This window comes from Phyllobates terribilis, unplaced genomic scaffold (genome assembly GCF_046119375.1).
Source record: "Phyllobates terribilis strain yellow unplaced genomic scaffold, ASM4611937v1 Scaffold_2__4_contigs__length_985480577, whole genome shotgun sequence".
NCBI classification, from domain to species: Eukaryota; Metazoa; Chordata; class Amphibia; order Anura; family Dendrobatidae; genus Phyllobates; species Phyllobates terribilis.
In genome coordinates, this window is record NW_027362762.1 from 152393722 (window position 1) to 152399834 (window position 6113).

Consider the following 6113-nt stretch of genomic DNA (forward strand, 5'->3'; position numbering starts at 1 on the left):
ATCCGTATTGGTTTATTGTGGAAGAAGTTTTACAAAAGCTCATTCACACATTGCAGAGAAAAATTGCAGCATGTAAATGTAAGTATGGATTGATATGGTGCCAATTTTGCAGCTATGGAAAATCTGCAGCATACCAGATCCATGTGGGCATACAATATTACTGTTTGTGCACTTCGAACATTTCCTAAGCAATTAGAAATTTAAAAATTAAATATTTTCTATGTAAAACCAATACTTGTGTCGTGATGGTGGTTGGATCCACTGCTAATCAAGATGAGCCTTTATATCCTTCTCATACAATGGAATGGTGCAGGTAATTTCACATATTCTGAGACATGCACAAATCTAGATTATATCTAGGATTATTACTAAGTGAAACACAATGATGGCATTTTTTGAAAAAAGAAATGTTAACATAAAATGTCTAATCGCAGTAAATCAGATTTCTCCTTACCTTTTCAAAAGGTCCCCGAAAAAGAGATTTGATTATGGCCAGTTCTCCACTTTCCTTTGCACTAATTCTGATTTATTAATCACCCATAAACAAAGAATGTTATAATTGGTGGAGAAAGGTTGAATTTGGTGGATCTTAATTTTTTTCTCAACCTATGTAACTATATTGTACAGTGGCATGTAAAAGTTTGGGCACCGCTGGTCAAAATTACTGTTTATTGTGAACAGTTAAGCAAGTTGAAGATGAAATGATCTCTAAAAGGCCTAAAGTTAAAAATGACACATCTTTTTTTTTTTTCCATTTTAAAAATTACTAAAAGGAAAATGGGCCGATGTAAAAGTTTGGGCACCCTTGGAGATTTGTGTGCTCGGATAACTTTGACCAAGGTGTCAGTGCGCAATATTTGTGTAAATATATGGAACTTAATATTTGGGAAATTCAAAGAGAAAAGTGTGTTCTCAAAGGAGATCTATTTTAGACAAAATTTAGTAATTGATTAAGGAGAATGTACATAAGTTCTCTAATTGAATTATATTAATGTAGAATGAATTAAAAAGGGAGCATTTTACACAGCACATTAATTCACGATGGATTTTTCTTTTTCGGTGAGTTCATTAGATTTGCACAAATTTATAGTGTAAAAACTGTCCACTCATGGCAAATTCCTGTGAAATTAAACTGCGCCAAATTTATAAAGATGCATGTACCTTTTTAATTATCTTGTAACACATACTGCCAATTGCCATCTCCATTTTGGCTAGTGTAAGATTCATCAATATGAGTAAATACGGCCGTGTGTGTGGAGATTGGGAAGGACTAGCCCTCGTTTCCCATGCACATCAATGAGACATGGGCACCCTTCACCAGTTCACCGGTTGTCTTTTAAGTTTAGTTATTACATTTTGGAGGTCTGAGGATACGTCTGTGTCTTGTCTTGTTCTGTTTCGCTTGTGGCAAATACTGTAAATAGACTGTGCAAGAAGAAAAAACATGAAATATACCAGTACTGAATGTACCCAAATATCAGTACCAGAACACCTTGTAGGGCGCTGTGAACTCTTCAGACTGAGCTGTGAACTCTTCGGACTGAGCTGTGAAGACATTGGGGCAAATTTCCTTCTCCAGTCTTTGAAGGTGTCTCTAATGTCTGCTTCAAAGACTAAATATCTTTGGAATTTGACATTTTAATGTCAACTTGAAAGAAGTGTTAGCCAAGTACCAATGCACCAACTAACACCTTACTGCATTCCAAAGATCTGGATTTAACAAAGTTCCTGCTCTCATAGTTAAGGTTGACCTACAATTACTAATTAAATCCATCCTTTCATCTGTATTTCATTTCCGTTTAGCACAAGAGCCACCTATAGGTTAATTATGATATAATACTAGCATTGTGACAGAAGGGGAAAAATAGGTTGCACTTTTTTTTTTTAAATTATAAAATAAACACCTGAAATGTCCAGAGTAGGAAATTCATGATACACACGAAGTATAGAAAACTTGTAATTTATTCCATAAGCACTATAAGAGCATAGAGCATAAGCCTATGGGTAAAAAAAATGCAATCAGCAGCACTGCTTTTCCTCTTTGAAGAGGACCAGTCACCTGCATGTTTGACCACATCATGGATAAGTGGATGCAAAGCTGAATAAAACAAAGGTTTTATTTTTTAAAGGGAATCTGTCACCACATTTGACCTCACTAAACTATTAATATGAGCATGCAGGTTATAGACTGCTGAAATAAGTCCTCCCTGTATGTCTCATATCAGAAGCCTTGTGGATAAATCATCTTTTATCACTGTATATAAATGACATCTTCCAGGCTCTGGGGAGGATGCTGCCTGGGAGATAACTCTGCCTCCAGAGATTATTTTACATGACGGGGGAGTTGCCAGTGTGAGACAAGTAACTAACACAAAACGGGAGAAATCAACTTTGTCTTGCAAACATGTTTTTTTGCTTCTCTCTCGGCTCTGCTGTATTGTAACAATATTACAATCCTGTCTGCCTGTGAGATGGAAGCTGAAGCTGAGAGGAACCTGCAGATGTGTGAGGTATAATCTCACACAGCTCTGCAGTGAGATCAGGAGAGTAGAGAGCGGCCATTACACATCACACTGGTATCTCCCCCTTTATGTAAAATAATCTCTGAGGGCACAGTTATTTTCCAGGCAGCGCCCTCCCCAGAGCCTGGAAGAGGTCATTTACATAAAGTGATAAAAGATTATTTATCCACAACAAGACATCTGATATGAGACATACAGGTAGGACTTTTTTTCAGCAGGCTATCGCCTGTATGCCTATATTATTAGTTAGGTCAAATGTGACAGATTCACTTTAACTTCTCTCTGTTTTGGAGATTTTAGCTTGTAAAGTTTGTTATAATTTATGATCAGCTCAACTGGGTGTTACCAGAGATTTGTCTCTGGGGTCATGCACTTCTGTGTGTGGTTGACAAATCATAAACATGAAGCAACATACAGGGGATGAAAAAAAAAAGAACATGACCATACAATAGGTCTCCTCTTGTGTGAAACATGTAATGACAGTCTGCTCTCACTGCAGAGCTGTGTGATTTCAAAGTAAAGTAAAGCAGAGCAGAGAAATGTGGTTACTAACACTTCTTCAGCTTTCCTCTCACAGCAATAACTAGGGGGAGAGCAGTACAGCAGAGCTCAGCTTTATCTCATTATAAACACTCCTAGCTGCTCTCCTCTCACGGTGCTGTTAGTTCTTCTGTGCTATCCCTCCTCGCTTACTGACTGCTGTAAGAAAAAAGTTATACATTTTCTATTGCTAGATTATTTATAACCTACAACACCATTTGTTGTGAGAAAAGTATCTAGCCCTTTTTAAAATGTTGATATGTCTGCTATTACCACCTCTTGGATCGGGCCTTCCGCAGTCTGAAAACTATAAAGAACCCTTTCAGCAGCAGAAGGGAAGGAAGGGAGACACAGATACATTACTAGTGGGTAGGCGGAGCCCCACAGGGATAGTTCACCTCAGATTTATAAAAAAGTGACGACCGGCCCCTCCAACTTAAGCTCCTTCTACTCCCATGTTCTCCAGTCTGAAATTTGAGGTCGCAGAGGATAGTCGCTGCCTTTGCAGCTCCTCAGAAGATTTTTTATTTTTACCAAAGGAGACCTGGACCCCCCGTGGTCTAGAGGTCTCAGGGGGTCTCGGTGCTGCCGGGACCCCTGCCCTCCCCTGGCAGACCTGCGTACCCCTTAAGGAGGTCCCCGCAGTAACCTGCCGGCCCCGGGGGACATAGGGCGCTTCCTGGCGGAGACGCACACCGCCTGTGGGGTCCTTGCGCGCTCTGCCATGGGGGGAGCAAGGGCCACAGCGCCACACATCCCTGGGGGTCCCTGTGGCGCACAGCGGGGTAAGTGCTCTGGGTACGAGTGCTTCAGCGGCTGCTGCGGCAGCCGCCGTTATTTCATGTGGTGACTTTCTGCTTTTTTTTTTTTTTTTTATTTGCAGACGGTGTATGAGGATCACCGCTGCATTCTCTGACCCTGGGGGCACGGGAGCAGGGACGGAGGAGCACGGCTCCGGTGGAACGGGGGGCATGGCTTTATTATCTTGGCTTCCTGCCATCACTTTTAGGCAGGAAGCCTTCAGGAGAGCGCACGCTTTCTCCCTAAGCGTGGGTTCTGTGAGTGAGCTCGGGGGGCGGGGCTTCGCGTCGTTCGGCTTCCTGTCATTGTAGTTCTGACAGGAAGCTCCTGGCTTACCGCGCGCTGAGCTCTCCGCCCCTCTCCCTCCTTCCGGCTTCCCTCCACGTGCACCTCCGGCTCTCTGCTGCCCGTTCACCGCCCTCACAGCTCAGAAGGAGCAGTCACCGCGGCACTGGTGAATCGTTTCTGCCTGTAGGCAGAAGCTCCCTTCTTTCTTTCCATTGCAGAGCACCTTGGTTGACCTGCTAAGGCAGGCAAGGTGCTATTTGCCGCTACCGCTTTTTCTGGACACTCTCACTTCTCTGACCTCTTAAGGCAGTGAGGTATTTAGTGTGTCAGCAGCATTAACCCCTTCTGAAGGGGTCTGCTCAACAGGGCTGTTAACTCTTTCTGGGGGTGCACGCTTCTGTTTCAGAGGGCGCTTCTCCCCAGTTTGTTAGGTTAACTTTTGCTCTGCAGGACTGGGGTAACTCTCTCTAGGGGAGAGTTTTAACCCTTCAGTGCCTTAAAGGTTTAAAAAAAAAAAAAAAAGGGGAATTTTTTTTTGTGGAAGCAGGCTGTGTTAGCTATTTTCGCACACCCTAGGTTACCATACTCATTCTAACATGCTGGCATCTGATGTGGGAGGCATGACGGATCAGGGACCAGGGGGCGCGGACCTCTCTCCCGATCCGTTTCCGGATCGGTCTCGCGTTTCTGATACACCCAGGTCTTCGACGGCGTTGAGTTCGACCCTTAGTGATGTTAAAGTGGAGGCTCTCACCCGCTCCATTGACAGTCTTTCTAACCTCCTGGGTCATTGGGTGTCAGCTAAGTCGCAACCGACACCACGAGGCAAGAAGCGCCACAGGGTGGCGCTGTCTCCTCCGCGCAGTGCATCGGAGGCTCTGGATTCACCAACAAGCTCGGTTGGTGAAATCTCCGATTCTGAGGATGAGGATCGGCAGAGTCGTTCTGCTTCGCTTTCGGGCCGCGTGGATGCTCTTATTGGAGCCATGCGGGAAGCGTTACAGCTGTCTGAAGAGCCGACAAAGCCGGGCCGACTTGCCAGGCTATCAGGAGTCGCGTCGGGCTCGTTCAACATTACCGGCGCATGATGAACTTAACGAGGCAGTGGAGAAAGAACGCCGGTGTCCGGATAAACGCTTCCAGGGGATGCGGTTTTTTGATGCCTTGTATCCCTGCGCCACGGAGACGATCGCTAATTAGGTTCCCTCCCCTGAAGTGGACGTTCCTCTGTCTCAGCTTAGCAAATCTTCCTTGCTTCCTGTTAAAGGGAAGGCCAGTCTTCAGGAGCCTCTGGACAGAAGAACAGAGTTAGCGGCGAAGTCCATCTACGAGGCCGCGGGTCATGGATTCCGTGCAGCCTTGGGGGCCATGTGGGCCGGTGAGGCTTCTCTGCGGTGGTTGGACCAGCTGCGGACGGCATGGCAGGATGGAACTCCGCTGTCGGAAGTGGAAAGGCTTTTCCAGCTGTTGGAAGAGGCGACACGTTATGGCAGGGACGCAGTACTGGATACTACTTCCGTTCTGTCCAGGGCTCAATCTTCGGCCGTCACAGTCAGGAGAGCACTGTGGCTTAAACAGTGGACTGGAGACGCAGTATCCAAACAAGGTTTGCTTAGTCTAGCGTACAAAGGCGGTCATCTTTTTGGTTCGGACCTCACGGAGCTGATTGCTAAGGCCAAGGCTAAGGATGCTGCCTTGCCTCAGTGGAAGGCGGCGGCTTCCACGTCTGGCAGGTCAAGTGCCAGTGGTGGTCGTCAGTCCTTTCGGACCAGGGGGAGGTTCGGTCAGCCTTCTTGGGGATCGGGTCGTCCCTCGGCTTCCGGTAAGAAGTCCACCCAGAAATCCCGTATTTCCTGGAAGCAACATTTCCGTCAGGACAAACGGGAGGTTGACAAGAAGCCCGCTAAGGCGGACTGACGCCAGGATTCCGCTCGAGGGCTCTCGGGTGGGAGGTCGTCTGCT